At 39.6% G+C, this 9,622-nt stretch overlaps 1 non-coding gene across 1 annotated transcript; it reads left to right on the top strand.

The window, feature by feature from the left end:
- The first annotated feature begins 6,092 nt into the window (after nt 1-6,092).
- LOC127116004 (small nucleolar RNA R71) lies at nt 6,093-6,199 on the top strand. The gene has a single exon (XR_007800996.1). It is a non-coding gene; the product is annotated as a small nucleolar RNA R71 (small nucleolar RNA).
- Nucleotides 6,200-9,622: the final 3,423 nt, after the last annotated feature.

The raw sequence follows: 9,622 nt of genomic DNA, 5'->3' as shown, positions 1-9,622 counted from the left end.
ATGATGTCTAAGGTCGGGTATTGCCGATTCTTCGGTCTAAACAGGTTGAGGAGGAGGATCAATATCATAATAACCAGATGGTGTCTGAGGGTCTGATTCAGCATAAGGAATCTGGTCATCACAAATCTCATAGTCCTGGATGGATTCAGTGGATCTAGCAGGAGAGGGGGTTTCGTTCAGATTGTAGAGCCAGTTATTGCAGTTATGAACACTAGTCCTAGGATCGGGCATGGTGAATAGGCAAAGAACTTGGTTATTAATTATAAGCTCAAACTCGTCAGATCCTAGGTTTGCTATAAACATAGTGTTGAAGAGGAAGGGTATACTCATAGTAGTAATGCCACAAAAAGGGCTTAAGTCAAGCATAGGCTGACGTAATCCGATAGCATTACCAATCATGGTTATCAAACCGCCTATTCGAATTGGTGCTCGTTCATCTTGGATAAGGTGGTCTAAATTTGCCAACATAAAAGTGGCACCGTTTACTGGACGGTTCTGGGAAGCACAAAATATGATGAAGAGTTCATCACGTGAAACTGTGGTACTGTTTGGCTTCTTCCCAAATAAGGTGTGGGTCAGGATCTTATGGAAATAACGGAAGGCCGGGTTATGTATGTTTCCAGAGAGAAACTCATGTTCCTCGGGATCGTCATTTCCAGTCAAGTTACCCCAAAAGTGTTCAAGTTCTCTATATTCAAAAAGTTCTTCTTGGCTCACTGTGAATGTGTCAAAGGATGTCGGGAAACCTAAAAGGTTGGTAAAATCTTGGATATTAAATTGGTACTCCATGTTAAACATTCTGAACTGGATAAAACCTCTGCTTATTCCTTTTCCATGGCTGGGTAGATAGATCAGAGAACTAAGGAATTCTAGAGTCAGTCTCCGGTAAGTGACAAATTGTCTACGGATAGGAGCGGTTTCCCACCCTATCTGACTCAGCAAATACAGGACACTTTGTCTTAGTCTAAGGGCAGTCATTGCCCAGTCATCAGCATACAGACTAGGTAGCATCTCTCTCGTGGCTAGTTCCTCAAACTTTTGTTTCTGAGCTGTTCCTCTGAATTTGATACCCATACGATCAATTTGTCCCATCAGGTTAGTGTTAGCTAGAGAAAAGAAAAACAAGAGTTTTAGTCAGGATTTGGCCAAATGCCGAAAGAAGAAGAGAAAAGTTTTTAATAAATAAAAATAAATTAAGAATGAATACTAAACAAAAATTAAAAGAATAATTAAGGAAGAAATAGAAAATAATAATAGAAGAAAAAAATAATAAAATATTTGTGGGTTGTCTCCCACTAAGCGCTTTGTTTAATGTCGCAAGCTCGACCTAAAAACTATCAATTATAATCTATAAGTTCTTGAGGCATTTCGTCTAAGTGCAAGACTTGCGAATCTTCATTGTTTTCTGCATAGTGATAATGTTTTAGACGTTCCCCGTTTACGGTAAATGGTTCCATAGATTTGCCTTTAATTTCTACTGCTCCGCTGGGAAAAACATTGGTGATTTGAAAAGGACCTGACCATCTAGATCGTAGTTTTCCCGGGAATAACTTTAGTCTGGAGTTAAATAAAAGGACTGTATCGCCTTGTTTGAAGATTTTCCTTGATATGCGCTTGTCATGCCATTGTTTTGTTCTTTCTTTGTAGATTCTGGCATTTTCGTAAGCGTCTCTTCTGAGTTCCTCTAATTCGCTTATATCAAGGATTCTCTTTTCGCCGGCGGCTTTATAGTTTAAATTTAGATTTTTAATAGCCCAATAGGCTTTATGTTCTAATTCTACCGGGAGGTGACAGGATTTTCCATAAATTAGCTTAAATGGGGTTGTCCCTATGGGAGTTTTGTAAGCAGTTCGGTAAGCCCATAAAGCTTCTGGTAATTTCAATGACCAGTCTTTCCTTGAAGTGGCGACTGTTTTCTCTAGTATCTGTTTGATTTCTCTGTTAGACACTTCCACTTGCCCACTGGTTTGAGGGTGGTAAGGTGTCGCTACTCTATGTCTTACGCCATACTTAAGCAGTAGTTTTTCGAGTACCTTGGATATGAAATGCGATCCACCATCACTGACTACTATTCTTGGGACACCAAACCTTGGAAATATTATATTCTTAAAGAGTCTAGTTACTACTCGTGTGTCGTTTGTTGGAGAAGCTATAGCTTCAATCCATTTCGATACGTAGTCAACTGCCACGAGTATGTATTTGTTACCGAAAGAGGATGGAAAAGGTCCCATGAAGTCTATTCCCCACACGTCGAAAATCTCTACTTCCAAAACGCCCTTTTGTGGCATCTCGTCACGTCTAGATATGTTTCTTGTGCGTTGACATCTGTCACATTTCTTAATAGCTGCATGTACATCCTTCCATATATTTGGCCAATAGAAACCGGCTTGTAGGATTTTAGAGCAGGTCTTGGATGTACTTGCGTGTCCACCATAAGGAGCGGAGTGACAGTGTTGGATTATATTTTCTACCTCTTCTTCGGGTATACACCGACGGAAAATACCATCGGGGCCTCTTTTAAAAAGTAAGGGGTCATCCCAGTAATAATGTTTTATCTCATAGAAGAATCGTTTCTTCTGCTGGTAGGATAAGGTAGGTGGAACTATTCCGGCAGCTAAATAATTGACGAGGTCAGCGTACCACGGTGTAACAGATATAGCTAAAGTGGTTTCTACCTGTTTATCAGCGTTATTTTCTTCCAAAGTAGCTATAAGTTTATCGTACGAGAAATCATCGTTGATCGATGTTCTTTCCGGTTCAAGGTTCTCAAGTCTAGAGAGGTGATCTGCTACTACGTTTTCAGTTCCTTTCTTGTCTTTGATTTCCAAATCGAACTCTTGTAGCAACAGGATCCACCTTAGGAGTCTAGGTTTAGCATCCTTTTTTGTTAAGAGGTATTTGATAGCAGCGTGGTCAGTATAGATGATTATTTTGGCTCCGACCAAGTAAGAACGAAATTTATCTAGCGCAAACACTACTGCTAGAAGTTCTTTCTCGGTTGTGGCGTAATTCATTTGTGCTTCATCTAGAGTTCTACTTGCGTAATATATAACATGAAGCTTCTATCCTTTCGTTGTCCCAAAACAGCACCTACAGCGTAATCACTAGCATCACACATTATTTCGAATGGTTCATTCCAATCTGGTGTCTGCATTATGGGTGCGGAGATCAGTGCTTGTTTAAGCGTTTGAAATGCTTCTAAACATTTATTGTCGAATATGAATTCAGCATCTTTCATTAATAGTCTGGTTAAAGGTTTAGTTATTTTAGAGAAGTCTTTAATGAATCGTCGGTAGAAACCGGCATGTCCTAAGAAGCTTCGTACTTCTCTCACAGTTTTCGGGGGTTGAAGATTTTCGATTACCTCTATTTTAGCTTTGTCTACTTCAATTCCTCTGTTCGAGATGATGTGTCCTAAAACAATTCCTTCTTGTACCATAAAGTGGCATTTTTCCCAATTAAGTACTAGGTTTACTTTTACACATCGCTCTAGAACTCTCTCTAGGTTTTCAAGGCATTCTTCAAAGCTTTGTCCGCATACGGAGAAGTCATCCATAAATACTTCCATGATGTTTTCTAGAAAATCGGCGAATATTGCCATCATGCACCTTTGGAAAGTTGCAGGAGCATTACACAAGCCAAACGGCATTCGTCTATAAGCGAAGGTACCAAAAGGGCACATGAACGTTGTCTTTTCTTGGTCATCAGGGTGAATTGGTATTTGAAAGAAACATGAGTAACCGTCTAGATAGCAGAAATGAGAATGTTTGGCTAATCGTTCTAACATCTGGTCAATGAATGGTAAAGGGAAATGATCTTTTCGGGTAGCTTTGTTTAGTTTCCTATAGTCAATGCACATTCTCCATCCCGATTCGATTCGTTTGGTTATAGTTTCTCCTTTTTCATTTTCAATGACTGTTACACCTCTTTTCTTTGGTACTATGTGTACAGGACTAACCCATTTGCTATCAGATATAGGATATATGATACCTGCCTCTAATAACTTGGTTATTTCCTTCTTCACTACCTCACTCAGGATCGGGTTTAGTCTCCTCTGGTGTTCCCTAGAAGTTTTACAGTCTTCTTCTAGCATGATGCGGTGCATACAAATAGAGGGACTTATTCCTTTAAGATCGGTGATGTTGTAACCTAGTGCGGTTGGATATTTTCTTAAGATATGCAGGAGTTTTTCTGTTTCGAGTCTTCCTAGGTCAGCATTAACTATCACTGGTCGTTCAAGTTCTAAGTCTAGGAATTCATATCTTAGATTTTTGGAAAGTATTTTCAGGTCTAAGGTTGGTTTCTTAAGGCATTGCGTAGGGTCCGGTGTTATTGCTAAACATTGGTTAAGTTTGTCTTCTACAAGATAGTCAGATGATTTGTCTTTTTCTAACTCCGTTTCTTTTATGCATTCATCAATGATATCCATGAAGTAACATGTATCTTCTATTGCAGGTGCTTTCAAAAATTGGGAAAGAATGAACTCAATTTTCTCTTCTCCTACTTCAAAAGTGAGTCGTCCTCGTTTTACGTCTATGATTGCACCGGCAGTTGCTAAGAATGGTCTTCCCAGTATAATGGGTGTAACTTCATCTTCTCTAATATCCATAATTATAAAATCAGTTGGAATGTAGAATTGACCTATGCGCACTGGAACGTTTTCAAGAATTCCTACAGGATATTTGACAGAACGATCTGCTAGTTGCACAAACATTTTAGTTGGTCTTAATTCTCCCATTTCAAGTCTCTTGCATATGGATAAAGGCATAACACTAATACCGGCTCCTAAATCGCATAAGGCTTTGTCAATGACAAATTTTCCTATGTGACAAGGTATAGAGAAACTACCCGGGTCTTTAAGTTTAGGAGGCATATTCTGGATTATAGCGCTACATTCAGCGGTGAGTGTAACGGTTTCGCTATCTTCAAGTTTCCTTTTATTAGAAAGAATTTATTTTAAAAACTTGGCATATGAGGGCATCTACGTAATAGCTTCTGTAAACGGAATTGTGACGTTTAATTGTTTTAGTAGGTCAACAAATTTTTTGAATTGGCCCGCATCTTTGGTTTTAATAAGCCTTTGAGGGTAAGGGATAGGTGGTTTATAAGGTGGTGGAGGTACATAAGGTTCCTTCTTTTCTACGGTTTCCTTGTTACTCTCTTCCTTTTCCTTAGGTTCACTTTCCTCCTCAGTTGACTTTTTAGAGTTTTGGTTTTCTATCCTTGGGTCCGACGGTCCTTCCACTTCCGTTCCACTTCTCAGTATAATTGCATGAGCGTTGCTTCTTGGGTTAGGTTGGGGTTGGCCAGGAAATGTACCAGTTGGGGAAGCAGTAGGCGCTTGTTGTTGAGCTACTTGTGAAATTTGCGTTTCCAGCATTTTGTTATGGGTAGCCAGGGCATCTACTTTACTTGCTAGTTGTTTAATTTGTTCGCCAGTGTGTACATTCTGGTTTAAGAAATCTTTATTGGTTTGCTGTTGAGAAGCTATAAAGTTTTCCATCATGATTTCCAAGTTGGATTTCCTAGGGGCGTTATTGTTAGGTGTAGATGGGATCGACTTCTGATATCCCGGAGGTATAGTTGGGGCTTGATTTGGAGATTGTCCAGGTGCGTATAAAGCATTATTACTCTTATATGAAAAATTAGGATGATTCTTCCAATTTGAGTTATAGGTGTGCGAGTAGGGGCTTCCTTGAGCATAATTTACTTGCTCCGCTTGGATTCCTTGGAGTTGACAATCTGCAGGAGTGTGACCTTGGATTCCACAGACTTCGCAATTCTGAGTTATGGCAACTACGGTGGCTGGAGGTGATACATTTAAACTTTCAATTTTCTGGACCAGAGCATCCACTTTTGCATTAACATGATCAAGGTTACTTATCTCGTACATGCCAGTTTTCGTTTGAGGTTTTTCTACCATTGTTTGTTCGCTTCCCCACTGATAGTGGTTTTGAGCCATGCTTTCGATAAGTTGGTAAGCATCAGCATAAGGTTTGTTCATTAGTGCACCACCTCCGGCGGCGTCTATTGTTAACCTCGTGTTGTACAGGAGACCATTATAGAAGGTATGAATTACTAACCAGTCCTCTAAACCATGGTGTGGACAAAGTCTCATCATGTCTTTGTATCTTTCCCATGCTTCGAAAAGAGACTCGTTATCTTTCTGTTTAAATCCATTTATCTGGGCTCTTAACATAGCTGTTTTGCTTGGCGGAAAATATCGAGCAAGAAAAACTTTCTTCAACTCGTTCCATGTGGTGACTGAGTTGGAAGGAAGAGATTGAAGCCATCTTCTAGCGCTATCTCTTAATGAGAAAGGAAAAAGACGAAGTCGAATTGCCTCTGAAGTGACACCATTAGCTTTAACAGTATCAGCGTATTGGACAAATACGGATAAATGAAGGTTTGGATCCTCGGTAGGATTTCTAGAGAATTGGTTATGTTGCACTGCCTGCAACAGTGAAGGTTTGAGTTCAAAGTTGTTTGCTTCGATTGCGGGTGGAGCAATACTTGAATGCGGCTCATCTTGCGATGGAGCGGCGTAATCTCTAAGAGCACGAGCTGGTTCTGCCATCTCGGGTAACGAAGGGAAAATATTTTTGAAATCGGGAAGTTCAACAGGAGGGAGATTGTTTGTAGCACGATATTCCCGAATTCGTCGTAAGACTCGGAGATATAGTTCGATATCGTTGATTCGTAAGTAGAACGGCTCGCCTTGTGAGCGAGTGCGTGGCAGACAAATCAATGAAAGAAAGAAAAGAAAAGGAAAAGCCTTAGTCTCTACAGCGCAACAGAAGAGTTACGATATCGACTAAATAAAAGTCCCCGGCAACGGCGCCAAAAACTTGATCGCGACTTTATGAGTCGAATTTGGGGTACAAACTGCAAGTGCACAGTTCTATCGCGTAGTTTTAAAAGATATCGATCCCACGGGGACTTATGAATCGATATACCGTTATCTAAGGTTACTTCGTAAAGCTAAGGCAGGTAATACTTTGATTGTTTGGGGGAAAAGCTAAAACTAAAATAAGATCTAAAATAAATATCTAATAAGCGGATATCGGTATGTAGTTCGTCGTAATTAGGGAATCAATTCTTTGTTGGTTTCTTGGTTTTAAAATAAATCTTTTCAGTTGACACTATTGATTAAAAGTCTTATCTCAAACTCTCGCTCTGTTGAATAAACTATGATTTTATATTAACGTAGCTGTCACTTATAGTTAAGTCAAAAACCACTTTTTGAAAACAATAGAATCCATAGAAACTCTTTTTAAGAAAACACTAATCGTTTAAACACCCTTATCTCAAACTCTCGCTCTGTTGACTTAGGTTATATAATTAAATTCAAATGCTTAACTCTCGTCCTCACATTCAATCTTTAAAAATACTTCTTGAAAAAGGTTAGAATTTAATTAACTCTAAAAATTGCTCTCGCCCTGATCTAGAATTAATGTCCAATTTACACTGTCCAGTCAAAAACTCAAACTCTCGCTCTATTGCTTTTAACTTCTTTATGTCTTTTACTTTCGTACAAAAACCTTGTTATTAAACCTGTAAATTGAGACCGTAAAAAGAGTGATTTTAATTTTAAACTTAATTAAACCAATTTGGTTTTGATTCCTTCATTCCACTTACTCTACATACCGATACCTAAGTAAATCAGCCAGACATGCTAAACAGACTTAAATAAATATCATGCATAAACAGATTCATCTCAGGCAAATAATATAAATAAACAGTAAAACAGGGCATATATAAATTCAAACAATAATTAAAGAACCTGAGAAATTAAATAGCAGTCTTGAACACTCCACCACAGGCCGGTTGGATTTGTTCTTGAATTCTTCAATCAAACAGAAAAATAAAAGCGAAGGAATAAAAAAACTAGATTCTAACGTAAGGTTAGATCCGGTAAAAGGTACACAATAGTCTCCGGTGTAGAAACTATTGTGCGAAAAAGAATTAACTAAATGCTAAAAAGGAAATTAGAAATTGCAAGGGAAACAATATAAAACTCGTAAAAGCAATGTTGTAAAAAATGTGCTCGTACTGCTGGAAAAGAAAAAAATGCGAAAAAGCGAAAACGGCAAAGAAATCTGGAAAAAGCGTGGAACCTAGAGCTTTCCAAAAAGCTACTATTTATACTGCTACTTGTGTAACTGCTTCCAAGGGTTTTCCGTGTACACGGTCTTTACGTTCCAAGGGTCAAGCGTGGAAGTAGCTTCAACGTGGTCTGTTTCAACGTGGTTTGTTGCGTTCCTGGTGCCAAAAATATAGGGGAATGGTGTGACGTCCGTCACACCATGTGTGACGCTCGTCATAGGAGTGTGCAAAGCGTGACGCTCGTCACAGCCTTTGTGACGCTCGTCACAGGCACAACGCCTGTGCTTTTTGGGCTGGGCTTTGGCTTTTGATATTTGCTTCTTTTCCTTCCTTTTTGCACCTCCTTTTCTTCCTTTTTTACTTGTGCTTCAAATAAACCACCTGAGATAAATAGAAAGAAAATACCGCGTAATATCTAATAAAATGAAATAAATTGAAGTAAATAATAATATAATTTAATTAAATTGAGTCCTAGAATGTGATACTATTTCATGTTATCAGAGATGGCGAGAATTGGCTGCACAAATTGTGCCTCCGTTGGAAGAGAAAGAGATGACCAAGACCTTCCTGAAGACCTTCAGTTCATTCTATTATGAGCGGATGATTGCTAGCGCTCCTTTTGACTTCACCAACATGGTGAACATGGGGATGCGGCTAGAAGATGGAGTCGGGGAAGGGCGCCTGACTAGAGAAGAAGGCTCTTCTGCCAAACGTTATGGGGCGTTTTGGAAGAAGAAAGATGGTGAGGCACATGCTGTGACCTCCCATGTCAAATCTAGAAGACCCTTTTTGAAGAGGAAGACTGTGCGTCCCGCCAGTAACCAGCATCAGGTGGCTTATATAGGACATGTTTTCAGAGAAAATCAGCAATATCATCATCACAATCAGAACCAACAACAGCAACATCAACAGTATCAACAACAACAACACCGTCCTCAACAGCTGGCCTACCAGCCTCGAAACAACAATCAGACCAGTACAAGCTATGATATGAAGAGGGTCAGTTTTGATCCTATTCTCATGACCTATGCAGAGCTATATCCTTCTTTAATAGAAAGGAAACTGATCACTCCACGTGACCCACCGACTATACCTACCAACCCTCGTTGGTGGTATAAGCCTGAGCTTCATTGTGTTTATCATTCCGGTGCTCCCAGACATGATGTGGGGAATTGCTACCCGTTATAGACCAAGGTTCAAGACCTTGTGAGAAGCGGTATTCTGTTTTTCGAGGACGTATGTCCTAATGCCAAAAAGAACCCATTGCCCGAGCATGGGAAATCTGCTGTCAACATGGTTCAAGGTTGCCCTGGTAAATATAAGGTCCGATATGTCAGCCATATCCGACAATCTTTGGTCGAGATGCACAGACTGTTGTGTGAATACAGTCACTACGAGCATGACCATGACAATTTCCATGTTTGCACTGTCAATGAGAGGGGATGTCGTCAAGTTAGAAAAGACATCCAAGAAATGCTGGATCAAGGTGTAATTGAGATACTTCAGAATCGTGATG

This window comes from Lathyrus oleraceus, chromosome 1, assembly GCF_024323335.1.
Source record: "Lathyrus oleraceus cultivar Zhongwan6 chromosome 1, CAAS_Psat_ZW6_1.0, whole genome shotgun sequence".
Taxonomy (NCBI): domain Eukaryota; kingdom Viridiplantae; phylum Streptophyta; class Magnoliopsida; order Fabales; family Fabaceae; genus Lathyrus; species Lathyrus oleraceus.
The sequence above is the reverse complement of the archived record's forward strand: the minus strand, read 5'-3'. Positions and strand labels throughout refer to the sequence as shown.